At 38.6% G+C, this 27,742-nt stretch overlaps 1 protein-coding gene across 1 annotated transcript in view; it reads right to left on the minus strand.

Annotated features, from left to right (window-relative positions):
- cdh11 (cadherin 11, type 2, OB-cadherin (osteoblast)) overlaps window positions 1-25,380 on the minus strand; it is a 51,842-nt gene extending 26,462 nt beyond the window's left edge. The window contains exon 1 of the mRNA XM_065289303.2: window positions 24,955-25,380. The gene's annotated coding sequence lies outside the window, so the exon portion shown is untranslated. The remainder of the gene's footprint in view (window positions 1-24,954) is intronic.
- Between the last annotated feature and the right edge of the window lie 2,362 nt (window positions 25,381-27,742).

The following is a 27,742-nucleotide window of genomic DNA, read 5'->3' on the forward strand; positions in this document are numbered from 1 at the left end:
CTTTGAAACAAAACTGCATAGAACTGAGAAGGAAATGAAGGGTTGTGTGTCGCCTCACATAGCAAGTCAATAAATAAATATGCAGCAGACATTAAAGACGGTCTTAAAGTATCATGTCCCAGACAGGCCATAATCTCATTGTTTAGAAAATGATCAATAAATATGGACAGCAATAATAAAAACGCTGCCTTATCTTTTAAAGGATCACTTTCACAATTCGGTGTACCTATATAGCAATGTTGCGGTATTCGGAAGAGGAATATATATATATATGGTTATCGCGATCAGATCTAACAAAGATACAATCCAGCATGTAAACTCACAATTTCATAGCTACTGAACGGATCTCATTCATGGGTGTGGGCAGCGGACCCGAAACTGTCTCTATGGTTGTTAAACAAACACAGAAGATGTCAAGGTGATGAGCAGGAAAAAGCTGAGGGAGAGAGAGAGAGTGAGAGGGTTCAGGGTAAACAAGACAAGCAAAAAGGGAAATCAAAAGGAGAGCTCATAGAAGGTCAGAAAGCACTTCACTGCTTCCAATTTCCTCTTATCAATGATGAAGACATGGACTCATTTGAACAGATGGCTGTGGTATTGAGCCCATATCCCTAATCCCTTCACAGAGAGGTGGGGCTGAACCTGACATCAAAACTGACACATAAAAGCATTTGTCATTTTCCCAACCTTACTCTTCATCTACAGTTCTAAAATGAGGGGACAGAGCCCACAAGCAAGCCTCAGGAAAATTTCAAGGAAAATCACAAAAAAAATCATACAATTATTTAACAATAAAGTACTGTATCTGCTATCAATAACATAAATGCTAGACCATGCTAAATATATAAAGAACTCAGATGTAAGTCAGTAAATGCCACCTCCGTCAATATGAGAACATTATCTTGACTGAAAGCTCTCTGCACTTATTATATGTTCATCAAACATACACTCTAAAAAAATGCGGAGTTATTTTCAACCCAGCGTTGGGTCAAAAATGGATGAGCCCAGCGGCAGAGTTGAAATTAACCCAGAAAATGTTTATATTTGACCCAACAATGGGTTAAAACAACCCAGCATTTTGGGTTAAAACAACCCAGCAACACTGTCCGAAAAAAAGGTTTAAAACTGTACCTTTCTGTCACTGGGGTGGTACCTTCAAAGGTTCAGTTTTGTACCTTTTATGGGTATATACAACACATTGAAATGTTGTAACTTTTGGGGTACAATATAATACCTTAAGGACCTATTGTGTACCTTTAAAGGTACAGTTAAATGTTTTGTACCCCTAACATTTATTTGGTACAAAATTGGTCCTTAATAGGTACACAATAGGTCCTTAAGGTATAATATTGTACCCCAAAAGGTACAACATTTCAATGTGTTGTATTGCCATAAAAGGTACAAAACTGAACCTTTGAGAGTACCACCCCAGTGACAGAAAAGGTACAATTTTAAACCTTTTTTTCTGACAGTGAAGGGTTAAGTTACAACCCAGCGAGCTGTTAGCCTGGTATAACCAGACTCTCGTACATTCATTTCATTTGTACAGAGAGTCTGGCCACGCTCCATTGCAAAGCGTTACTTCTGTTAAGGAGGGTCCATTGTTGAAGTTTAAAACTATTGGATCTGCCCAGAGTCACTCAGGATCTGCCAAAGCCAATCGCTAACATGTGGTTGTGACGTATATCATGCACCAAAACCGTCCGGAAACAACAAGTCAGAATAATCAGACAAACAAAAGTTAGCAAACCTGGTTCTTGCTCTGGCTTTAACTTCTGTATAATCTGCAGTTTTGCAACAATGGACCGAATAGCTTTTCTCACGTCTTTCTCCGCTGCCATTACTGAACTACAACTCAAACTGACGCACGACCTCAACGTCATCGTTCTTAGCCAACCCCATCTGTTCGCTGAATGGTCCTGCAGATTTTTGCAGGAGAAAATGAAACTCTATAGAGCCATCCCAGACGTACTGCTGAAGCGAAATGAAAAATAAGCGGAAGCACATAGGAGGGCGGAGCCAGGCTAGCGAGCTGTCCCATTTTGCCCCAGTTTTTAAGAGTTTATACTATACCTTTTCTTCATCCCAGCCTCAGGCCATTCAGAAATACTAGTTTGTTGGCAGAATATGTTAAACACTACATCGATTTATCAGCAAAGTCTTTAAAGTACCTGGAAGATGCACAAATATGGCAGCATCATGCATCACAGTGCCCCCTAATATGTTGTTACATTTTCTCATTTTGAATTTCGACTTTCATCATTTGCTACGCTATTACTTGATTCTTTAGTGGTTTTGCAACTGTTTACTAAGTCTTGTTCGAGGAAGTGGATTTTTATTACTTTCTACACACTCAAGGACACTGTACAATAAAATAATAAGTACAACAATTACAATCAATGCATACATTTTTAGAAGCAGAGGTTTTTGCAAAAAAAAAAAAAAACATGCATGCATGCACTTACAGGGTTTTGCAGTGAAAGACAGTCAAATTTGTAAAATACCAATAAAATGACTAATATGCAAATTCGTAAAAAAATAAAGCATTTTAATTACTGACTAATAACCTTTTCATTGCCATTAAGGTGAATTTACTGAACCTACACATAGAGCCTGATAAAAATGCTCATGTCAAACACTTTATACTGTTTAAGTATATACAAATTTGACAAATAATTTATTTGTTCCTTCACCCATGTCTGTAGTGAAACATTCTGTGCTTTATTAATCTGCTCATGTTATATTTCTCCTAAAATGTTATAGGCCACAGTGAGTATCAGCTGAATTTATGAGCAATGTCTGCAGCAACAAATTCTGCATCCAGGCAGCTTTTATGGCCTACATCCCAGCTGTCTTCTTCCTTTTAAAGGTAACAAGTCATTACTGAAATTAATTATGATAAATTAGGCCTATTTTAATATACCCAATTTTCTTAGTTTCTGTTAATAAATAGTGTGAAAACAAGCCAGAGCTTTTGTTATCATCTTAGCAGGAGAACAAGAGGAAATAAAACTTCACTGGTTTATCACATTAATCATATGGCTACAAATTCTAATAATTATTTTTGTATTAATTTAATTGTGTTTTTATTGCCGCTATAAACTGTCATTGCGTGGAAAGAGCTATGAAACTGAAAACAAAAACGGATCTTGAACAACGCTAGGTTGAGTAAATGACAACTACATTTTCAGTTTAGGTGATCTGTTTCTTTAAATGGCCATGATATCAGGAATAACCAACAATAGCAAAAACTGCAGAGTCTGAGTTTTGGCCTCGAAAAAAACATTAAGCTGCTTTTGGACCATTTCTCAGGGCATTAGAGCGAATGAATCTGTCTCTCAACATGAACAATTTGAAGCTCACGCTTCCTTCTTACTATGGCTTTGAGACCCTGAGAGGTGGTTAAAACAGGAAGATGCCTGTCCTCAATCCTCCAACCCAATCCACCCCTGTCATGCACCGCTGACTCAACAAAGATGCTCTGTCTTTCTTAAAACATCTGGTGACAACTGCCTACCAGCAGGACTCCTTTGAGACAGCCGCAAGCCACCGATTAGGTGTAAATGATTCAAAATGAGAGAAGGGATTGATATAATAACACAAGCGTTAGACCTGTGGACCAGCAGGGAGTAAACAAAAAAGAAAACGTAGACAGGGGAACATAATCCCACTTGCCATCAATCACTTTAGGACCTTCTCGTTCAAAGCAGGAGTCCTTAATAAGTACCAAATTTTTTCTATTTGCAACTGATAGGTCTGTGATAGTAAAGAATACACATCTAAAACTGTAGGGGTTAATAAATCAAATTTACAAATCATATTCAAGAGGATCTTGTTTGTTAAAGAACTTTGTAATGGGGCTAATATATTGAGAGGTGCCATAACTATTGTCACAGAGGATGACAAGATGACTTTATGAGTCATATACCAGTAGTCACACATACACAAACATATGAAAGATTTTTACAATTCTTTGAAACATTAACACAATTTAATACAATAGTCAAATACAGTATTCAATCGACTATACTACACATGGCTTTTCTGTTGTTTCCATCAGCCATAAACTTCAGATCACTGTAAGGCAGAAGATTTAGCCCTTTTACCTGTAAATAGCTCTCTTCTGTAAGAGAGTATTTTCCTCATAAACTTCAACACTAAATTCAGTGTTACTATTCAACTGAATAGTATTTTATCCACTGCTTTATTACCTATACATCATAATGCCTCATGGGGCTTTTAGACTCCATCCACCATCACAAAAGCAGCACAAAGGCATTTCGTGTGCCTGGTTGATTCTGACCGGAGCTGACTAGGCCCTACTGCACATGCTCACACTTCCTGTGTAGAAGCAAAGATAAAGAAGAAAGTAATTCGACAGGTACTGAATAAAGCAGGGCAATCCTTTCTTTATTCTAGCAATGGGAAAATGAGATTGTTAATCCCCTGGGGCTTACATGTGTTTTGTATCTCTAAGTTTGATTCCACAGGGATTTATAAACCATCATAATCCCATGACAAGGGAGTTCCACTTACTTTACTCATTTATTCAGGCTTTTCATTTATTTATTTGCTAAAGTCCAGATTATTCAAACTCTAACTGCAGGAAGATTTGATTTTTTGTCTCTTGTTGTCTCTTTAAATATTAACTCTAAACTGCAAAGCTATACAGTGAGATATTTGTTTATAATAACCGTTATGAATTAAACATTATAGGATATGTTCTGTCCAGCCTGGTCTCACTGTTAATACGTAGTATTTACACGCAACTTTAAAAAACCAAAAACGCCTTTTTGTATGTTTAAATAGATGCTAAAACGTATAATGTAGATTTATTTTCAACATTTAAACGTAACATTATTAAGTTTTTACTGCAAAAAAACGTAAAACATTTACGTATCTTTCATTCCATAAAGATTGCTGTATAATTTCCCTTTAACCATTTTAGCGATATGTTACCACCTTAACCCTACCCTAAACCTTACCCTAAACCCAAACCTTACCCTAAATCCAAACCTTTTTATACAAAATGTTTAAATGCGTAACGTATTCTTTTAATATTGTGCAACGTAACGGACAGATATGTTTAGGAACAATTTAGTAACAATAGTAACAATATAGCATTCAAAATATATTTTAAGCCACTACAGTCCTACGCAAAACAGTTTATTAAAATCATTTAACGTTACTGTTACAAAAAGCATAACAGACAGACAAGTGTAATCACAACAACTTCTTTATTGCGAATATAAAAATCAGGACCAAAAGTAGTTAAAATGATGATGTGCTGCAGCCAAGGTCCTCTCTTGAGTATATGAAGTAAGGTAAAGAGAAGTATTAAAGTTATTAATCCACAAGAACGTTGATCCGGCTTCCCTCTGTCACGGCAATTTTTTTTTTTTAAATTTCAAACATACGGAAATGACGCAAATATGTCACGTGGCACGCAAACAGCCAATAAGCTTTTGATATCACTGCCATAAAGCAATGTGTTGTAAAGCTTCTTGAGGCGCGATATTTGAATTAAAATTTATATTAGCCTATAACGAACGCACAATCTGACTTTAGGGTTGTGATGAGAATTTGGATCAAGATCGCAAAGGGCTGAATTTGGATCTGTTCCTCCCAATCTTATGAATTTTAAAGATGTGGATTACAGCAAATGAATAAAAGTAACATCTTTTGTGAATGTATGTTGTATTTTGGTGTAATTATTGCTTAGTAGTAATAATAACGTATTGCATAGAAGACAGTATAGGAGAAAACGCGTTTTTGTGTGTCATGGCAAACAAACTAAATATAAAAAAAAGGTTAAATAAATAAAGAAATGATATTAAATTTAAAGTTTTAAAATGTTCAATATTGTGAAATTCTCTGAATATCATAATAATTTCATTAGGTAAATGGGTAAACTGTTTTAAATAAATAAGGCAGAAAATATGACTGAAAACATGTCATTATTATGAGTAAGAAACGCCAATGCCCACGGTTTTAATATTTATGGATAGGAATAACTTACGTACAAATTTGTACGTTTGTAAAGCTGTAAATACGTAAATTATTTACGTATTAGTCCTGTCAAAATGTCGTTATTATACGTTTCAGTGTGAATTAAACGCAAGTAAATGTACGTATGGTACAACCACACTGAAACGTAAAAATACACACGTATTTTCATGAGATCACGTTGTTCTGTCATGGCGTCTGTTGTTTGTACGATAACTGGTATGTTTCAAGTGTACAAATTTGATCAAGTGCCACAAAATATCAGCAATTGCTTTGAACTGCAGCACTACAATTGATCTGTCATTTCTGTATCTCAGTTTAATCAAAACTCATCTTTACAATCAATAGTTTCTGTGAGGCCGCAAAACACTTGTGGAATAACAGGAATCTAGAAAAATCCTTCCAGGGCTGGCGATTTGGATGCATGGGAGGTTACTTATCTATTCATAGCGATAAACTAGTTTAAAGAATATTTGTCTTCTACCATGGCAACACAATAAATCTAGACTTAAACCTATAATCTCTGTCTGAAATCCAGAAGGCTTGGTATTTTGTTTCGATACCTAGCATGTGTGCCGAGCTAATGCCAGGTCCCTGGTCAAACGGTTATAGACAACAGAATCATCTGCACATGAAGAGACCGAGTCCTCCATAAATGTCACGCGCACCGATTTATACCGCTCAAGAGCCAGGGTCAGGGGTTAAGGCTCAGAGGGGGGCTAACTGCTGCAAATGTTGTCATTAGCATCCAACTCCCAGGGCATTTGTTAAACCAGGCATCTCTCTGCTTTCGCTTTTTCTCACATTGTAGACAGTGTGGGATTAGAGGCTGCTCACAATCATGACATATGGCAAAGCTCGGCTATGAGCCATGATAAAAATTAGCTCCAGCTCCAGCAGATAACATCAGACCACACGGTTGCCTGAAAAGACGAGTCAAGGTGCACTACTGCGTGTCGCTTTGTGCAATGCATGTCTCAAATGTGATGAGAGCTGTCACATAGTGATGAAATAAAATAATGGGTGTGGAATGCATGCGTACCCGCAGGAGCCATTGTCACAACATCGGTACGAAGGCACAAATTTTTTAACCATATGTTATTTACGTGCATCACAAATCATTTTGTCACAATAGGTATATCAACTGCGTTTTCATAGGTGTATGGGGGAAACTGAGAAATTGAGTGGTATGTTTACATCAAATGTCTGACAGTGAGTTGTTTCTATATAATGGCTTTATTTCTGGTACAGTGCACGAGGAGTGTGATCTTGATTAGAAAAAAACAATGCATGAAAAGTAATAAAAAGCTTGCAAGTCCTCTCATCCACAAAAGAAACCTATGTGAGACACAAACAATTCAAATGTAAGGTAATGTCTTAAGTTAGCTAATACCACAGGGATCCATGGAGCTCTTCTTCGATTTTTTTTTTTACAACATGGAGAGATTAATCATCTTCTCGCTTTTAAAATGCCATTCCTAAAAATCTTGGCTATCGCACACAGACAACAATATAAGTGAGAATAAGAGCGAGCTGCAGAAAATGTCAGTCACGTGCATATAATGGCGGCAGTTCTCCCATGAATTTCACAGACTTCACAGTGAATCCTTTTGGCAAACCCTTTTTTTGTGGGGGTTCCACAGGGGCTGTTTGATTCACAAAGGTCATGCTGTGAAAAAATGCACAATTCTATTCCAGCCACCCGAGCGAAGAAATCATTTAGTTAAATGGACGGGTTTGCCTTTAAGCTGCATATAAAGACTTATATAAAAGTGCTGCACCTATCACGACCAAGAAAACGGCTTTTATGTGAGCCACGTTGTCAAGTATGCACGATTTAAGATCATGTTGCAGAGTTTTCTTATTTGGGTTTACTCCTTTCCCTTTTGCACAAGTATCGATCCTAACATTTTTCTCTGGGCAGCCTACTTTTATTCTTCATTTTTTATTTAAACCAAAACTTCATGAAGTTGTAGGCTCAACTTCTGCTATTATTACGGCTAAGTATGTGCACATGATCCCAGAAAACCTTCCTGACAAATATATCACAAGCTAAGTGCTTGTTATGACAAACTGGAGAAACGCTCAGTCTTATAGCCAATTAGGAAAGGGAAAGCTCTGTGGAGGGAAACTCACCATACCCTTACAGTGCTAGAACAGCGGCTGTAGATGGAAAAAAGGTTAAAGTATTAAATGCTATATGCTCTGGGCCTGCAAATGACTTCTGGTGACATATTGAATTTCATTTAGTGCTACGCTAGCATCAAATCAACTTTGGGAGCTGGGAGGCAGACTCACAGTCACTGCTCTGAACTCCCGGAATATCAATGATGGCCGCTGATTCAGTACAGTAATGAGAGAGCATGAGAAATGGACTCTCGGTGGAACGTACTGGGGGACGGGCACAAGGGGGTTTTGAATTAGCAGACATAGCAGCCATCATGAAGAAATATGACTGTCTTAGCTACTCTATAAGCAGATGTTATGTCTGTGAAATCAAATGCAAAGAGTTGAAAACTCACTCAATGTGACTGTGTGCTGAGCTGAAGGAATGTTGCCTTCAATCAGTCATTACTAAAGTGAGGTTTGCAATTTTAAAAATTTCCATGAGTCATATCACTGAAGCTTAGATACAGAATTTTGCTGCGGATTAATGCATTGTGCTAGCAATGCAAAGGTCTTGTGTTTGATCTCATGAAACACTCATAAAACAAATGTATAGATTGAATGCACTGTAAGTAAATGCATGAATGTAATGTAAATGTAGATGTTTGTGTAGACCATGTGAAGGTCACCAGATCGTGGACCATAGTTCACATTCAAACTTCAGATTTATTCAAAATAAACATATGAACACAGGGCTTATATGAAACAGATCATCTAAGATAGCGTATTATTTCTTACTTTAGAAAGTTTAAATAGATCTTAACTTAAACATTAAGCGCAGTTTCCTGGACATGGCTTATCCTAGTCCCAGACTATATAGATGTTTGAACTGCCTTAACAGTATCAGTCCCATTGTTTTGTCTCAAGATGCACACCAATGTTTTTTTTTTTTGTAAGATATATTTGCAAAAAACTCCCTAAATGTACTTATCTCACTAAGTCATGGCTTAATCTAAACCCTGTCTGGAAAACCGTCCCTTATAGTATTACCTCCTGAAACACAAGTTATTTTGAGATCTTCGATTGTTTGGTTCTTTCTAGGAAGAAACCTTAATTGAATATTCCTAGTCTAGACGTACAAATGCATGTAGAAAGATATTTCCCAGCACATATATATCCAATCACAGCCCATTGAGTTTTGCTGCTCCCCAGCTGCATGACAGCAAATCTTAAAGCATGAAAAGGGTAATTAACAGCCTGGTCGTGAAGCCTGGCAGAGCAAGCCTCGTAATTACAACGAGTGGGACCTCTGATCAGCCGTCTGCTTAAAAAAAAAACATTCTTCGGCTCTTCTTCATATAAACATGTGAACCTGCCAAAAAATAACAAATAGGCATACATAATACACAGAGGTATCTCTGTGCCTAACCATATTTAGCTTTATATTATCTGTGTGCTGCTGACAGCTCTGTTGTGTCCTGTCTGAATGTGCAGCGTTTCTCGTATTCCATAATCTGCAGCAGAGCCGTTGCGTTGGAAAACCTGTGGGACCGTCCAAAAAAGTGTCTAAGTGAATCAGGACAAACGATGAAATTGGGTTTGGGCAAACACAGGCCACGGGTTAACAGATTAGGCCTGTTTATGGGGTAAATATGCAGGTCACAGCTGTGGGGAGCCGATGCCACAGTTTTCATCTTTGAAACACGTGACATAGCCTCCTGGCAGACATGATTGTTGTTTGTGGCAGCAATGCGAGACAGAACTAAATTACTTATGCTCAAAGCTGTATATTTTCAGGAATTATTAGCAAATGGTGAATAGATAAGATATGGGCTGATTATTCCTTCTTTTTGCACACATATTTTTTTATAATTTATTATTGCTGACTAATTACAACTATCTGTTCTGAATATAAATGATCAAAAATGTATCTTGGATGAAAACACACATTAAAGATGCATGGCAGAGAGTAAGTGAATACAAAAGTCCAAATATGATCAAAGGAACGTAATAAAAGCACCCTTAAAGGGTTTGTCGAGAGCAAAAGCACTCCGACACTGGCCATAAACAACACTGTCTGGGCCTGATTTCCAACACTTCAAACGAGACATGGGGAACAAACTGAATGAATAAGCATCCACAAACAACATGCATACCGCCCAACACAGGCAGCACAAAAACCAATAACCTTCACATAATCTCCCACAAGCACAGACTGGTGCAATCAAAAGCTTCTTTAGACGCAAGAGCGACAAACGCATCTGATTGGCTGTTTATAAGAGCACCACAATGGTTTAACCGGCATCTGTGACAAAGAGCACCATCTATCTATCTATCTATCTATCTATCTATCTATCTATCTATCTATCTATCTATCTATCTATCTATCTATCTATCTATCTAGTCACTTGAGTACAGAAATTAATTAAACTTTGCAACTATCAATATTTTTCCTAAGGTTCAAATAAAGCAATACATACAATACAAGACCTCAGCAAAATACATATTTTTTCTGTACTATTCATGAAAGTTTCTTTACCTGCAATTTTGAAAAGTTTAAGACATTTTAATAATTTAAAGATCCACAGAAACTCGATAAAGACTCAGACCAAGAAGTCACGTTCTTCTCCTCTCATATAATTGCAGAAATGCCTCTATTCAGCCATAACTATACATTTTCACTGAATTGTTGATAAGAAAGAAATTGTATAAGTCAAGCAATATTCTGGCAGCTGAGTTTTTCGGTTTCCTGTATGGGAGACAACCGTGTGGTGAAATGAGTGGCTGATGAATGGCTATCCCCTTTTCACAGCTAGCCATCTATTCTTCTTTTCATTTCTTTTCCAGGCCATTTTTCTCCCCAAGAGGAATCTCAAATCAGGGTGCAAGTAATGAGTTTGTCCCTGATGCATCACCACCACCAGCGTTATAACCACAGTGCTTGCACCCGCCATTTTCTTCTCGGCGAGGAGGCGACACAAACCCTGCATGGCACAAGCACGCGAGTGTGTGCATGTTTGTGTGTAACAAAATAAGGTCAAAAAAATGTGATTGCATTGATAATGTATGTATAAGTGGAAAACTGCAGAAGCTTAAGGAGACCATGGGTCAGCGGAAAGCTTTCCTCTCTGAATTCTGATATTCCTGGCACCACTTCTCTCTCAAGGGTGATGTTTATGGATAAGCTCTTGAATATGTATTTCCCAGATTATGAAATGTGCCTTTGAACGACTGTCCTTTATTTCCTTCAAAAGAGGTCACCGACCCCCTGTTGCTGACAGTCACCTGACTTGAGTCCAAATTAAATCACTCCACTTTTCCTCCTTGACTGTCATTTATTTTGCACAAGAGCCTCCTAGTGCATCGTATTACCTGTGTGAAAACCAGCAATTGAGGGAAATTCAATATGCTTTCAACATGCATTTGGCCTCTGCGGGACTGGTGTCAGATGTGCTATTGTATCTATCTGATACAAAAAGCAATGTTTTTTTTCTTGGTGTGCAAAAAAAGCACATCGAATTATTGCAGTTCCACCTATCTGACCCTAATTTTGTAAATCATTAGGTTTTTATTATTCGTCTATAGTTCTTCAGATCAAACTGCAAATGATTTTCTACACTCTGGTGCTTTCTAATAGGATTTGTGCAGCAGCATATTTGATTGTAGTAATCTATTTACAGAAATCTTTAGAAATGACGAGAGCTTAAGAAAAGACTGTGAAAACTGTAAATTGCTATTAAATGGGACTTTGTGCCAGAATATCATTGATGCCCTGTTTGCATAGCCGAGGTGCATTCTGATCAAATCTCAGTGATACATGGGAGATAAAGTGAAATTTAGATAGGCTAAAGATAAGTAAAGGACATTTCGAGCAGAGAATTAATATTAAGATAAGCCCAAAGCTAATCTTCCATTAATTCCTGAACTTCACAGAATTTATCAGTCAATACAAACCTTCTGATTAATTAACACTTGAACTCTCACGCTTGCGAAATGTAGGTATTGTGAGCCATTACGCATAGATAATGTGTCACCCATTTTTCTTATGATAAGAACATACTTTTTTTATTTTTTCCACCCCTGCTGTCATTGAAAAGTGACTTATAGAAGGTTATTTATTTATTTATTATTTACCATGTTATTTATTTATTTATTTGCTCCATTTCTTCCAGCTCTCAAAAGCTGGGAGCGGCTGAACGCTTATCTTGATAAGAGTAGGCCCTGAGCTGCATGCATTGTGACAGCCTCCAATGAATATCAAGTGACGTGAGTCAGAGTCTGCAGCCATTCCGGAGGGGATAAAAAAACCTTCCATTATAATCGCCACCTCCTTTTAAACAGCCATTACCTCTGAGCGCGGTAGCCAGAGGTGAGGTAAGGGTGCTGACATACACCCACAGCTGCTCGCCAAATTAAAAAGAGGCTTGCACATGCGATCGTGAATGCTAAACGCATCCTGGAAAGCTCAATGTTTGTTAAATTCATTCACACGGACTGGACAGAACGACATTGAGCCTGGCAAAGGATTCCCTATGCAAGCTATTGTTTGTGCAAAACGTAAAAGACAATTAAATGAAAACAATCACTCAACTAAAACAATCGATAAATAAAAGCCACAAGAATGTGGGCTCGGCAGCTGTAGAGGAGATTTTTACAGGATGATCTTGGTTCTGTATATCACCCACTCGTGGATGCATCGCTAATCGGCAACCGTTGAGCCTCATTCATCAAGCCAGTGGCTCTCGTACCCCCTTACTCACGAGGGAGAGGCAGCTGTAACTTCCAATGTGCGCTCCATACTGTGGCTAATGACTAAATCTGTCATTTTCAGCCTCATAAAGGTTTCTTTATGCCTACAATCCCGATCACGGTTGATTAGTTGTGGTGTGCTAGATCCACTGTGAACACTCGCCATTCCAAACACTCCTAGTGTTTCCTCTCTCATTGCTTTCCGAATCTCTCCTTTTTCCTCTTGTCCTACAATGGCATTCTTTGCCCACATCTATTTCTTTCTCCAATCATTTGCCCCATTATTAAGCAGAATACAGTATGGAATAATTCATGAAAATGAATTATTCCAGTGGTTTAATGAAAGCGGGCTGAGTCTTGCGTATTCTTCGCCAATATGCCTGTATAGACGCAGTAATCTTCCGTGCTGACAGCAAGAAGTCAGTGATAATGAGAGAATATATTACACTGAACTCTCAATGTGTAAACTCTATATATTATGCACATTTGTGCCATTCTCTCTGTCTTTCCGCGTTTCATTCTTTACTATAATAATCTGTATACACCAGCTGCTTTGAACCGAACAAAATATCTACACTTTGTTGACTAGCTGAGAGAACCCCACGCATTTCTCCACAGATTTAAGTGTCTTTTCAAAGTTTTATCCCTGGATTCAGTGAGGTGCCACTAGCCAGTCATAATCTGTTATTGTGTGCCTGAAACCATGTGTGATTAATTTCTCTTTTAAATGAAGCGTCCAGGCCGGTTTGGCATTGGGGCCGTGATGGAGCCGCACTATAAATGGTTTATGTCATGGCTTTTGTCAAGCGCCTTTTCCCTGCAGCCTCGCTCAGTAATTGAAAAGCCACCTCCAACAGAGGGACTGAGAGACTGTGTTTGCTGCATACTGACGACGGAGACCAAGGGGGGAATGGTCCGAGAGGGTCTTGCCACCTCAGTGCGCGTAGCTACCCGACAGGATTTCCAGGGACACCTGCGCTGACCCACAATGACCCACAGGGTGCCCTCGCCGCATACAATAACATGTTCTGTTCAGCCTGAGCGGGAGGTGGCCAAACTGAATGACTAACATTGTTAATGGCAAGCTTTGTGTTAGTATCAGATGAGTTCATTGTGAATTTGATTTAATCTCCGAGGCGACTATATCTGTCAGCGTGGCCTCAAGGGCCATGGAAATGTTGCTCTCTTTTTCATTTCTGTGCCTCTGTTCTTAGCCCCAGGTTTTGCTTTGCTTGCATTCAGAAGGGTGTGATAAATGATAGCATCTGCCTGCCTTCTTCCCCACCTGCATTTAGATATTCCTTCTACTGGTTCTCGCTGGGATGATACTGACGTTTTGTGCGCTGCACATGGGAATGAACAAAGAAAAGAAAGCATACATTTTAAAGAAAGTAAAAAATACAATGTCTGCGTTAAAATATAGGGGTGGCAGAAATTTCCAGGGGCAACTAGAAGAGTAATGTCAGAGTAACGCCCATATTTGTATTGTTTTATTTGATGGCTCTGCTTTTGTCTAGGGTGGCTCTGTCTGTATATTTATGACATCTATAATTATATTGATATTGACTTTGTGTCTGACGTTACAGCAACTAAAGATAATTAGACTTTATAGTTTAAACATTGAACTGTTTTGTTTTCGTTGTTGTTTTTACACCATGTGTTCCTGTAGCTCAATTGATTAGCATTTCTTAAGCAGAGTAAAGGGTTTTGGGTTTTATTTCAAGCAAACAGAAATACAGAAGATAATTTATGGATTTAATGCATTATAAGTTTCTTTACATAAAAGTGTCTGCCAAATACATAATAATATTTTTTTTTCACATTTTTACCAATGTAAAGCATTGGTTTTCACAAACGTAAAGTGTGGGGACACTAGTGGGTCAACAGTGGGATCAGGTGGGTCGCCCAAACTTGGTTGTAGTAGTAAATGACACAGATGTTTTGTCCTAATAATGACAATTAATGGCAATGGATTTGATATCAGGTATTTTGGGATTGCAATTAAACTTAATTCATACAATGACAATGAAAATATTTCTAAAAGGAAAAAATTTGTTTGGATTTCTTAATGTATTTTTCTGCATATTCCTATAAAAATATTTTGATGGGTGCTGAGATTATACCTTAGTGGGTCGTAGAATGAAAAAGTTTGGGAATCACTGGTTTAAAGGACCTCATATTGTTTTCAAATAAAAAAACACATTTAAATCCCTATAGAGCTCTGCAGCTGACGTCACGCAGTTAGGCTGCACCCCGCCCTTATGGCAGGCAATTGTAAAGCACTTGAGCACTGTAGCTTTTGTATTGACAGACAAAAATTGTATACTTTACAAACCTTACAATTTCAACATGTTGTTTAAGGGTTTTATGTTTATAAGTCAGTCCCTCCAGAAAAACGCAATTATGCGATCGCATGATTTAACGCATAATCAGCCAATTTTTAATGCATATTTGCAGATTTCTGTGTGCAAAATATGCGGGGCTTGCATGATTTCATAATGCCCGCATTTTCGTAGCAAAAATCACATATATCTTTGCCGAAAGTTGAAAAATGTTGAATTTACCCCACACATGCGCAGCCATGTCCCCTGTTGCCATGGGAACGTTATGAAGTGACGTGATTATGTGACGTGAACATCATTGAAAATTAGTTTAAGTTTTTGCAAGTTCCCACAATTTTTGCAAGTTCACGCAATTTCAACACATAAAATTGCATAAATATCCCGCATATTCCATCACATTTTTTTAAGAAAACGTGCCGCAAGATCAAGGATTTTTGCTTGCGACAATCACAAAAATCTTTTGATTAAAAGTGCGCAGTGAACTTTGTTGCCATTAAACTCCTGCTGGTCCCATTCATTTCATATTTGCTCCCGGCTGTCCTTGCTTGCCAGTATGGTGGGTGGCGTAAACAGAATGGGTCATGGTGGGTGGCGTAAACAGAATGGGTCACATGACGTCCAGACCTCTATATAGTGAAAAATATTGCTATTGACCAAAACTATTTACAATATGGTCATATATATATTTAGTAATACCATTTTTCGAAATCTATCCCCACAGTTTTTGAATGCACACAATGCAAGCTACTAAAGAAAATACAACACTGCCCTCTCTATCCGTCCATCACTTCCAGTGACAATACGCTGCACCCCAAATAGCCCAAAGAAGCAGAGAAACACCTCCAAGTTAAAAACTTGAATAGAATTGTCAGGTTTCATGCTGCTCAAAATCTCCCATTTCCTTTTTGCTTGAAGAGCCGCTTGGAGCAGTGCTTTTGAAATCCCCCATTTGTGTGCATGTGGTGACGCACATACTTCAATTCTACTTCAAGACACTTCTGAGAAACAATGCACTGGCTCACCCTCAACTGTCCCCAAATATAACACATACAGCAGAGTTTTGCACTGAAAGAAAAGCAAATTTTGGCTCCTATACGTTTCAACAGCAATTGCTCTCCACACGGCCTGGACTTGAGATCCAGCATAAAGAAATGAAGTAATGGTGTCAAATTATTCTAACAAAGAACGTATGTAAAAAAATTACGTCAGGGAACACATGATGTCATTTATAGGCAATTGGTTTTTACAGTCCACATTGACACGGTCACTGCTTTAATACTTCCATACGCTGCTTTTCTTTCTGTTACCAAGGAGAGCCATTCAAACACAGACAGCTGTCAGGTCAACAATCATGCAAATATCCGTCAAAGAAACTGGGTTTGCTTTGGGTTAAGGAGGCATAAACATAGTGAATAGACAAACTGTCAGGAAACTAAGGTGGGAATGTACAATTGGAGGTCTTTCCAGCCTTATAAAGAAAAGACAGCATTTTGCATAATAATCGAAGGAAATGTAGTTTGTTTGCTTTTCGTGGGAGTGGTGGGCTTATTTGTATGGGGCGTCTCTCTAGGTTAAGGCCCCTGTACACCTCACTCTCCTGGTTGCTCAGAAGGGGCCGGGCTGCTCCATTACAAGCCGGTTTAGTTTTACGACACCAGGCTAACTGTCATGTTAATGAATACTGTGCTGGCCTTTACTGGGCCCTGTGTCCTTGTGCAAGTGACAAGCAGTGTTCAGCCCTTTACAGTTCCCATTGAAAAGGCCATTACATCCCTACCCCTGCAACAGTTGTAGTGCTAATGTTTAACAGCCTAATTAGAAAGCGAAGCGGCTGCTTTGCTCAAAAGACTGTCCACCCATCGGCCACCCACAAAGTCGGACAGCTGGAAATAATTTCTGCCTTACTGTAACCTACAAACCCCAACAAACAAGGGTCAACAGGATGTGGACACCCGTGCTTTAAATTAAAACAATTAAAACCTCAGGCTGGACAAGTCCCAGAGGCCCCGAACTATTTACAACAGAGCCTGGCAGTGACAGAAAGAGGTCTAAAAAGAACCTTCCTGACACAACAGAATTTACAGAGGTGTGAAATTAACTGCAATTTGGCATCACGGTGATCCATGCAAAACTAAAACGCCTTAATGCATTTTGCTAATGCGAACGTGAAGAATGATTCACAAAGACTAAAAGCAATGGGAAAGCTGTTGCATTAAAGACAAACAGCCCCGCAAGTGCAATGAAAACTTTCACTCTACAGTGGGAGCACTGCAAAGCAGGAAGATTCCTCAGGGTGCTGGCTCCAGGAGTGTGAATGTGTTCACTGATGCAAACCATCATTGACAAGCACTAAACAAAAATGGGCCTTGACTCAGAGACAACGGTCCCCTTGTGTCACATTCTGTTAAGTATTATTTTCACACTTTTTACATTTTCATACATCAATCATATAGAATTATATAAATATATATGATGCCATTCTTTAATAAAATCATAATAATATATAATATAAAGAAATAAATTCAATCAAATAACTATTAATATAATTATATATACAAATCAATCATGCTGCTATTTCATTTGCAGTCATTTTCTCAATGTATATCCTTCTAATCACAGATAACTCATGGACACTTATTAAACCTTCTACTTTTCGGTGATGCCGGCTAAGTTTAGACTATGTATGAACAGTTTAAAGCGCTAGTCTCTGAGCTCTCGCCGGCAAGGGAGAAGACTGAATCCACCATTGTAGCTGCCTGATAAAGAGATTAGGGCACTGTGAAAGGAGGCGGGACAGCATCTCCCTGCATCTGAGATGCTTAGCTGAAAGGCCCATTGTAGGCCCAGTACACATCCTGCCTTCCCAGAGCACTTGACAACCAAAACAGCCAACAACAGAATTCCTGTGTCAAACAAAACGCTCCTTGTCTACCCAAAGGTTTATCTGCCTCATTTACAAATGTATGCCTTTGTGACCGTACCGCTTCCCATTAACCGAATCCACTAGAATGAGAGCTAAATAAATTATTCACTCATTTCATGCCATTTTTGATGATCTCGGGGTTTAAAAGGAAAATGACATAAATAGCGTTTAGAGAGATGGACTGACTGAATGGCCCTCTCTTAAAAAGTCAATAAGAAGGAAATCCAGAACATGTGCTGGGATTGTTCCTCTCCTCTTTTGAATGTTCTTTCAATTTAGCCTAAAAATTTGATTAGCATATCATGTCAAAAGAGTTTATACATTATAAAACACCAGATGTTCCAATCAAATTGAGTTCATACATATTTTTGTATTTCAAAAAAATAATTATTCATCTGTATTGATTTAGTTGCAATTTCCCTCTACGGAAATTAGGTCTTCAGATTGTTATATTTAGATAAATACATATAATCAATCACGCATCTTGTCCTATTATAATTCCCTGTGAGGTATAAAAGAGAAGATAAAATCATTTACATATCTTTTCAAGTCTTTGGATTTTGGCAGAGAATGGTCCACATCATACACTAGATCCGTGGCCCTGTGTTTGGCTAAAGTAAACAAACTACTGATTACAAATCCCTGAGCTTGTTTTAGTATGATAAATTATCCGCAGCAGATTTCCAGCCAAAAGTTAAGATGAGGCCTTGGAGATCATGGATACAAGGCTATAAATGCCAAGGACTATGCACTGTCTGTGATGGCACAGGCTAATATTCTTACAGCCTGGAAGCCACATCCTTCGACAGAAATCTTTCCCACCGGTTAAACCAATTTCGTTTTAAAACTTTTTTATTATCTGTTCAATAAACCTAGTTGTCTTGCACAGTTTGGGATCTTAAAAATGGAAGTGCCTTTACTTCCAGTCTTTCCCGTGTTCTTCTGGTAACTGAGTTGTAATTACCCAGCTTGTTATTCAATTTTGACAAAGCCCCAGTGGTGCTAGATGTGGATCCCTTGTTTTCTCTGAGAGAAGCAGCCAAAAGCTTACGCTGTGGCCAGGTCTTTAGAGAAGCTTGCCCATCAGATGGTCAGTGGAATGGAACATAGCCTAATTCTTCACACACCATTGTGTCAGCTTAGGGATTAAATGGATGAATATTTTATCAGGGCCACTGAAAATGGCCAGGACCACACAAAACCTAAACGGAACATCCAGGAGGCGTCGGTTACGTCTCCCTCCGTCTCTGTCGAAAGAAATGACCGTGTCATTTGAAGGCTAAATAAACAACAAAAGGATACAAGCAAACACAAAACCGTATTGAAAAGAAAGATCCTGTGTGCCCATCTATAACCATACACATCACACATGTCAAATTCATTTTGTTTTGCTGGATTTTTTCTGTCTTTCATCAGATAAGAAAAAGAGGTGGTAGAGGGCGGATGAGTGACAGAAAAAAGGCTGATGAGGAGGTAATACAACATGAAAAAGCTCAAGTTATGGCTGACTGGAGATCAGTGCAGTTGGCAGAGATAGAGGGAGCAAGCGAGTGGGCAAGAGTGATGAAGAGAAATAAGAGATGACTGACTGAGATAGACAGGGAAAAGTTCAGACTCTTTTCTTGCAGCCTGTCTGACATTTACAGGGCCTGTTTGGGGGAATGAAGCTGGAGGAATCTCTTGACCTCCACTTCATTACAAGCCCAAAAGACCCTCCACCGCATTAAATATTGAGAACAGGTGAGCAGCTCTGAGGAAATACAGCGGACTAAAAGGACAGCAAGCAATGAGAGATCCAGCGAACTGTAAGAACAACGATGCACTTTACCTCCCCCTGTCTGCAGCAAGCTTCAAAACCAATTTCATGCCTCATGTCTTGAACGGAGCTAATTTTTACCAAATTTACTTTTATCAATTCGTTTCTGAATATCAGTAGAAGCCATTTTCATTATCCTTAAGTAGGATGCAATAAGCTAATTGTATGTTGCTGCAAAAGCTTACATGCTAGCAAAGCACCTGCAAAAACCATAAGAGACAACTAACCAGGCATTAGCCGCTGTTATCATGCCTGCCACTCACCGTTTCTTTGGCTTTTCTTTGTGTTCTGGTAATTTAGGCGCCGCTTAGGCGACAGATAAATATTTAAAGACAGAATAACGCTGTGGATGTACGTGTTGAGTAAAATGACAACGATCAAGTTGTTATTTTAGGTGTGTTCCTCCTGTTCTTTTATTATATTCAAAGACCTAATTAGGCGAAAGAACAATGAGTATACATCTCAGGGAAAAGTTTAATTGCGGTGCATCATACATTGCCAATAGCACAGAACAGGATAAAAGGAAGAGAGCTAGTGTAAGTATTAGCGTATTATGCAAATGCATCACCATATGCCACCAGATAATGAACCCTATGTACATAACGCTCAGATTGCTACAGTTGTAAATTAAAAGATGTTCGTTCACTTTCCGCAGGAAATGGAAGGTGTTTATGTGATCCATTTCTGTTGCCATGCTCTTTCTGATCCCTCTATGTGGAACATTGTTTTTCGGTTTGCATAGAACATTAGCGATTGCGCACTGTGGCTGTGCTGGGCCTAAACGGGGGTAACCCAACAATTAGCTTTATTGCAGATGCAAAGAAGGAGTAATGGAGCGTGTCATTGCAGATCAGTTCATCTGCCCACCCCTTTCCCGCTCTAAAGGAAAGAACTGCAAACCTGTGCAAACCATCAGCAGCATTAACACAAGATGGGTGCCTGGCCTTACAAATAATAAGCAATTATTCATTGACCAGCAGGAAGACCACATGCATGAATCTGGTAATGGGAAATGCAAGGAAAACCATATCCAAGCACCCACATATTGTCCTAATGCAAGGTTTTTGTGCTTCTAGTATTTGACATCACATCATGACATCGGCAGACACATGATAAAGTTTTCTGACTCCTTTATTGGTGTATTTTTGGAAAAGAAGGCATTTCTGTCGTATGATTACATTATAGGAGAAAAGGTTACGTGTTTCATGTCTCATTGTGCAGTGTGAAAATGGGTTCAGAATAATGCTATCAGCTTTTTTCCAGCCAGGCCAGCCTGAGAAAAGAGTCAAGCCTATTAGTGCTCATACACCTAAGCCACATCACTTACGAACAGTGCTTTCTTTCTAAAGGTCACCTGCTTAAGAAAACAGCAAGAATGTGTATTTTCTGATCACTGCAACAAAACTATTTTTAAAAAGGTATTTTAATGACTACTAAGGGGAAAAGCAGTGACAAATTTAGCAAGGTCTAATATTAAACATTTTACAAATATTAAATAATAAAGATGCATGTTTATGTTTGTAATAGGGCTTAATACACTCAGAACAAATGCATTAAATTAATTATAGCCATGTTGGTGAATGCAAACATATAAACGTCTGCAAGCATTACAGCACCAAACATGCACTAGGTTAATTCGTTTTTTAAATATATACCATACATTAGCCACGGAGAGCCATCTATAAAAGAATACAGAATAAAATAGTCAAAGAAAGGTGAGTTACATCATGGTCTTCAAAGGCTAAAAAGCAATATGATGATATGGTGCTAGATCAAAGAGTGGCCTTGACATCAGAAAAAAGGTATTTCAACTCGGCTTTTGACAAAATCTACTTCAGCTCTGACACTTTAGGCCATCCAGAGTAAATGGAGAATATTAAGAACGAGGCATTTTTAATTCAGTATGCTATGCTGTCTGAAGCATCTCAATATCAGACCTGCAACCCATCAACTGGGTTCACACTGACAACAGTTTGTTTTAATGTTCACATATCACAGCAGCTGTCATTAAAAACATACAATTAGCTGAACATCAAATGATGGTTCATACCAATTGATCATCAGATATTTCTGAATCAATAAGAGTTGAAGTTAGGCCACACCTCTCTGGTACTGAATCAGTAGTGAGATAATGATTGAGTAATGGTTTGCCATTGCACCGCCTGGTGAAGCAAAGCATTAAAAAAAAAAAAAAAAATGAAAGAAAGTAGAATCATTCCCTGCTTTAAAAGTTACCATGAATAAAGGCTGTGTGATTTTTGCTTTGCTAATTGCTGCTTATAAGGGTGAATGAATGTATTCCATGCACCCACACAGTGATTAGTACAACCACGTTCGGCATGAAGGGTGCTTTGTATAAATGAAGCTATAATTCTCCACTGTGTCAAATACTCTATTAATAATTATTTGAAGGGATTTTTTGAAAACCAAACGCATCCAATTTATTCTTCTGTTGTCATTGCGTATTTTATCCACCGTATTTTAGAGTGGTAATTGTAGCCTCTCTTTATTACTCTTTGTAAAACCATTACAGAGGTAAAGATTCAGGCCCACATAAGTTACACTCTAAAAAAAATGGTTGGGTAAAATATTTCAAATCTGATGCCTTGGTTTAAATTAACCTATGCTGGGTTGGAGTAGCCAATGGTTGGGTCGAATTTGAGCTATTTCTAAGTTATATAATCTAATGGTCGGATTTGTCCATTTTTGACCAAATCATGAAACAGCACAGCATTTTAAAGTGTAGATGATCGACTATATCAAAAAGCCAATTGATAATTTTAACCAATTCGAACAAAGGAAAGAGCTCTTATATAGCACCATGCCACCCGTTGGAAATGTTATTTATGTGTTTCAAGGTCACTAACAGATGGCATGACATTTCTCCACTAGAGACAGTTGGCATGAAATCCTTGGCCCTGTCCAGGCGCCAATATAATCATCATTATTTTAAGCCTGAGTAGAAACCACTACACTAAAAGCATACAGCTGTCATAAAAGATACAGAGAAACACAGACAGTTTCCTTAGATTATTTTTCATACTTTACGGTAATTAACCTTCCCTCAGTGAAGCTAATTAATTTGCTAAAGTACTGTTTGTCTGAACATCACTTCACTTAAGCATCAAAAAAAAACTTTTGGAAACCTGAAATAAAATACTTCCTTGCAGAATACAGTTTCCTCGTTCATTTCTGACTAAAATTAAACTCTGATTTGTCTGCCTTGCTTGCTGGTGTTGAAAACTGGCTGTGGGAGTAGTTGCACCAGTCAAAATAACAAATGCCTATATTTGTTGAAAATGACTGAGCTTCTTCCTCTATCGACCCGCAGTCATGTGGGACCGAAGCGGTGCAGCACCCAACACAATGCGGTGCAAGATATCCAGGGCTTCATTTTTCCCCCTTCACACAACTCCAAGGTGGTAATGTGACACCAAAGGTAACAGGAGCCACTGACTAGAAAGATGTTAATCCTGACAAAGTGCCACAGCATTAGCCAGAGCCTCTGTTAGATTGAATTCTGCATCCCTAGGGAGCATGGGCAACACAGACGGTGGCGCTCAATCTTTTTGAGTGGTCCTCCGAGACAAAACTGTGGTAAGCAAACAGGACTGAAAAGTACAACAGCACCCTCTATTGAATGCCTGTATGCATAGGATCCTTCATGCATTATTACAACTCAGTATATACACAATTACCCCTTACCATTGCTCTTTAAATGCTGGTGGATTGAATTGTTGAAAAAAAAACTTGATGTAGTCTTTCCTTATTAGTTGTACACGTCCCATATTTTTTGTAATTGGGCCTAATGGTAAAATTAAACTGCCTCAAAGTCACAGACAGCTGATAATCTTAGTAGCTACATATCATATTGGCTCTGTCATAATTTCTAAACAGCCTATTATGATCAAAATGGTCTGTGGTCACAACTGAAAGCTCATTTATTAATGTAAAATTCATGTTATGAAGACTTTTCATGGCCTTTTCCACAACAGTCCAATTCGGGCTATATGGGAACCTCTCATCCAGAATAATAATACAAATACTCACACTGCTTGCTTACTTTGTCTCACATCTTACAGCTGATTTTACTGATAGAGGATATCCTTAATGATTCATATTTTGATTCTCACACTGGGGTGTATATGACTGTTTTAACACCCGGGGAGCTGTTCTCTCTCTGCACCCGCACGACTCACTCCCCGCCGAGCCTGAGCTTCGTGAATGCTGACTGGTTTATAGATTCATCAGCGCGAGGCGACTCGTTCAGTCTCGGTTTTATGTAACGTTTCCTTTTGTCACACACTAAAAATGATGCAGGAAAAAGACTCACGACTTCTACCTAAATACTGTCTTTGCTGGTGTTCACGCTTTAAGTTCTTGGTCAAATATATCTAAATAAATAATACTGAAGCCAGACATCATCTCTTTTTTTTGTAATAATGCGGCATGTAAACTTGTGTCCAAAGCTCTCGGTGGCGTTATGAGACAACGGCATAACCTATCGTGCTAAAGTAACAAAAAATAAACAAATACAAATTATTTAATCCTAGCATTTAGAAACGTATGATCCGTTAAATGTGGGTTATTTCTGCAACGATCTGATATCCAGTATACCCCACCTGTATTTTAATAAACTTGGCTATCGTTTTTATGGTGAAGCTTAGTGAATCCCTTACGCATCTTCTCCACATCGTTGAGATCGTCAAGCTCAAAACTAAAAGTTGAGCTGCTCACTGTAAGAGCAGCACCATAGTCCAGCAATGCCGACGAAATGTCATCTTGCGCGTTAACATTTACAAACGATGCGTGCACGCTTTGTAATACGCGTGCGGTTAATTCAAAAGCGTTGTCTGCGGAAGAATAAAAAAGGACTTCAGGTGAACCCGACCTGTCCCCTCTATTCCTCTGCAGACAACTCTTTACCGACCACCGCTGACATGCTACATACTTCTAACTATTGCTTTCTTCAAAAACGCCAAAACACTGGTAAAAGCATCATCACTCCCTACCTTTGAACACTTCCAGACACGACACCGGGTGTCCAGGGTTGCTCCCAAAAGCCGTGTCACTTCTGTTTGAACAACAATCAACATCCAACGCCAGCAGTCTGGAATGATAAGGTCCTTCTAGGCAAAGTCCTCTCCCGAAATTGAAGGGGAAAACAAGGAAAGCCAATGGAATTTTGATTATGCTTCAGGAAGTAGTCAATAAAGACTGGCCAAATAAAACTGAGGTATCTCCAAGATCAGTCAGGTGCAGCTGCTGTAAAGCACACGATCTCTCTCCTCCTCCAGCAGTCGGAATGATGGTGACCGGTGAATGTAACGCAAGCAGGAGGTGTCTTACCGCCGATGACTGACTGGAGTCAAGCCTCCTTTTCTCCTCAATGTTTCCAGATGCAGGCAGTTTCTCATCTGTCCTGTCTCGCGGTTCCGTCTGAAGCGAGCGGCCAACGCAATTGTAAAACCGGCCTCTAAAATCCTCCTCCAATCAAAACAGGCGGATGAAAGCTAACCCCCACCAGGGAATAAAAGCTCAGTCGTGGATTTAACCACGATATTGTGACAATTTTTTCATTGAGGGGTCGAGTTGCAAAACATAAAAGTCGTTTCATTGCAATTATAGCTACGTTTATTTTTTTCTATTTAGTTAAGTAATCTCATTTTTAAGCAAATTAATGCATGGCACTTTTTGATAAATACATACATTATGTTTATTTACTCCAGTTTATTTTTTGTTTTAATTAAAGCAGATTTAAAATTAAGCCAAATGACTGCTGTGATTCTCTAACAAAACTATTAAATAAACTTTAATGAATAGAAAATATGTTAAAAGCACATACAATGCCAAACAAGACTTGTTTCACATTTGACAGATGCTTTTATCCGATGCAACTTACAATGCTTTCAAGCTAAACATTATTTGTATCAGTATGTGTGTTCCCTGGGATCAAACACAACTTGCTAACACAAGTTTCTAGTTACAGCTACAGGAACAGTTTTGGAAAAAGGTCTTTATATTTTAGGACCACTACTCTGGTCATCATGTCAGAGCTTAATTGTAGGTTAGGTTAGTAATTATGGTATCCATTACTGGGCTGCTAATTGAAATGTCTACTCTTTTACTATTGTGCTTTGTTGACTGAATTGGTACTCTGCTGAAACTGCATTTTGACCCACTTGTTTCCATTTGACTTTGACAGGAAAGTCCCTTTTTAGTAAATGCTGATAATGGCAAAAATTACAGCTTACATTAAAATCAGATATAATATAGTTATCCAGAATCCAGTTTAAAGTCAATCAAGCGAAATGCAAAGCGTTCAGTTTAAACTGAAAGTTCAATAATGTGAAAAATGTTTTCTTCTCTCTTTCTTGTTTCTGCAACGATGTTGTAATAAATGAAGAAAACACTGAATGTTTGCTAAACAAATTGGTTTCCTTGGGCGTATTTATGAATTCAGGTTTCAAAGTCAAACTCTCGGATTGATGAAAGCATAGCGGTCTTCATTACGAAAAGCTCCTGGTCATATTCGGCCCGAGCTCTATTCCTGTCTTAAGAGCAAAAAGTCTCAAACATGATCCGTTCTCCATCAGCCATTTGGCTGGGGATATAGCGAACAATCAATTCAGTCAGATTATTAGCCCGTCTAATAATTGAATTGAGCTGTCGCTGGGGTAATGGATTCACTGCTCACATGGTGTTTCAGCCAAGACTGGTTTAAAGAAGTGTGTGGGAGAGATAGAGAAGTAGCAAAGGTGGGCGGGGTGTGGATAGAGAAGGGGAAAAAGAATAGAGACCGCATTACATTGTCAGTGATACCTCAGGATGGCACAGCTATCAGATCCATGTCAGTTTTTAATCGGTTGCCTTGGAGGCACAAATTAACCATCACGTAAGGAATACATCTTGCTGCCTCTTTCTAAATCACAATTGCAAGTATCAACTTACAATTTTACATCTAAAGAGATATTGTTGCAACTCCCTCTGGAGAATTCCATGGCACATTTAACAAAGTCTGTCCTATTAACTTTACACCAGAGATTAAATCTGGCAACACTGTTTTGGAATAACACATAATAAAATCTGTCACGACATCAATAAATGTGCCGAAAAGCATATTGTTATAGATATTCTCTAAAAATGAACACGTCTTTTTCTGTTCGTTCACACAAACAACTGACTGCCAATATCTATTTCATGGTCTTACTGGGGCACAGTTGGGTATACAAAATCAGACACCCATGCCAATGTGCATCCAAGTAAAACACAAAACAAAAGCCGGCTTAGATTCCAGCACACATTACAACTATTATTACTACCATCTCTGTTGTTTTGATCACATGTTGACTGCAGAAATGTAGAAAATAGCCAGACACATGCACTCTTTGATATAATATCCATTTTGTCTAACCCTATTTTAATCCATTACGAGACACTGATATCTGCCGGTGGATCAGAGGGCCGGTGGGGGTCTCCGTACAGAGCATGGAGAGAGGCTGATTACTCGCTCTGCAGCAGCGGGAGTTCAAATGAAAGAAAAACAGAACAACCCCAGTCACAGTAATGTAGTGATACATCTGACACCTTATCAGTTGGAGGTGATCATCAGAGAGAGCACTCTTTATTTTCTTTTAGAGATCCTCCACTGATATGGCTGTGGGTGAGGTGGTGCCTTTATACTTTAGGTGATTTTGGTTGCACAGGGTCTCCTGTCATTATCAGGTCACATATCACATCAGATTAGACATGGATACGCTGGCGGTGAAAAGTGAAAAGCAGACCTGAGTTCTAGCTCTA

This window comes from Paramisgurnus dabryanus, chromosome 2, assembly GCF_030506205.2.
Source record: "Paramisgurnus dabryanus chromosome 2, PD_genome_1.1, whole genome shotgun sequence".
NCBI classification, from domain to species: domain Eukaryota; kingdom Metazoa; phylum Chordata; class Actinopteri; order Cypriniformes; family Cobitidae; genus Paramisgurnus; species Paramisgurnus dabryanus.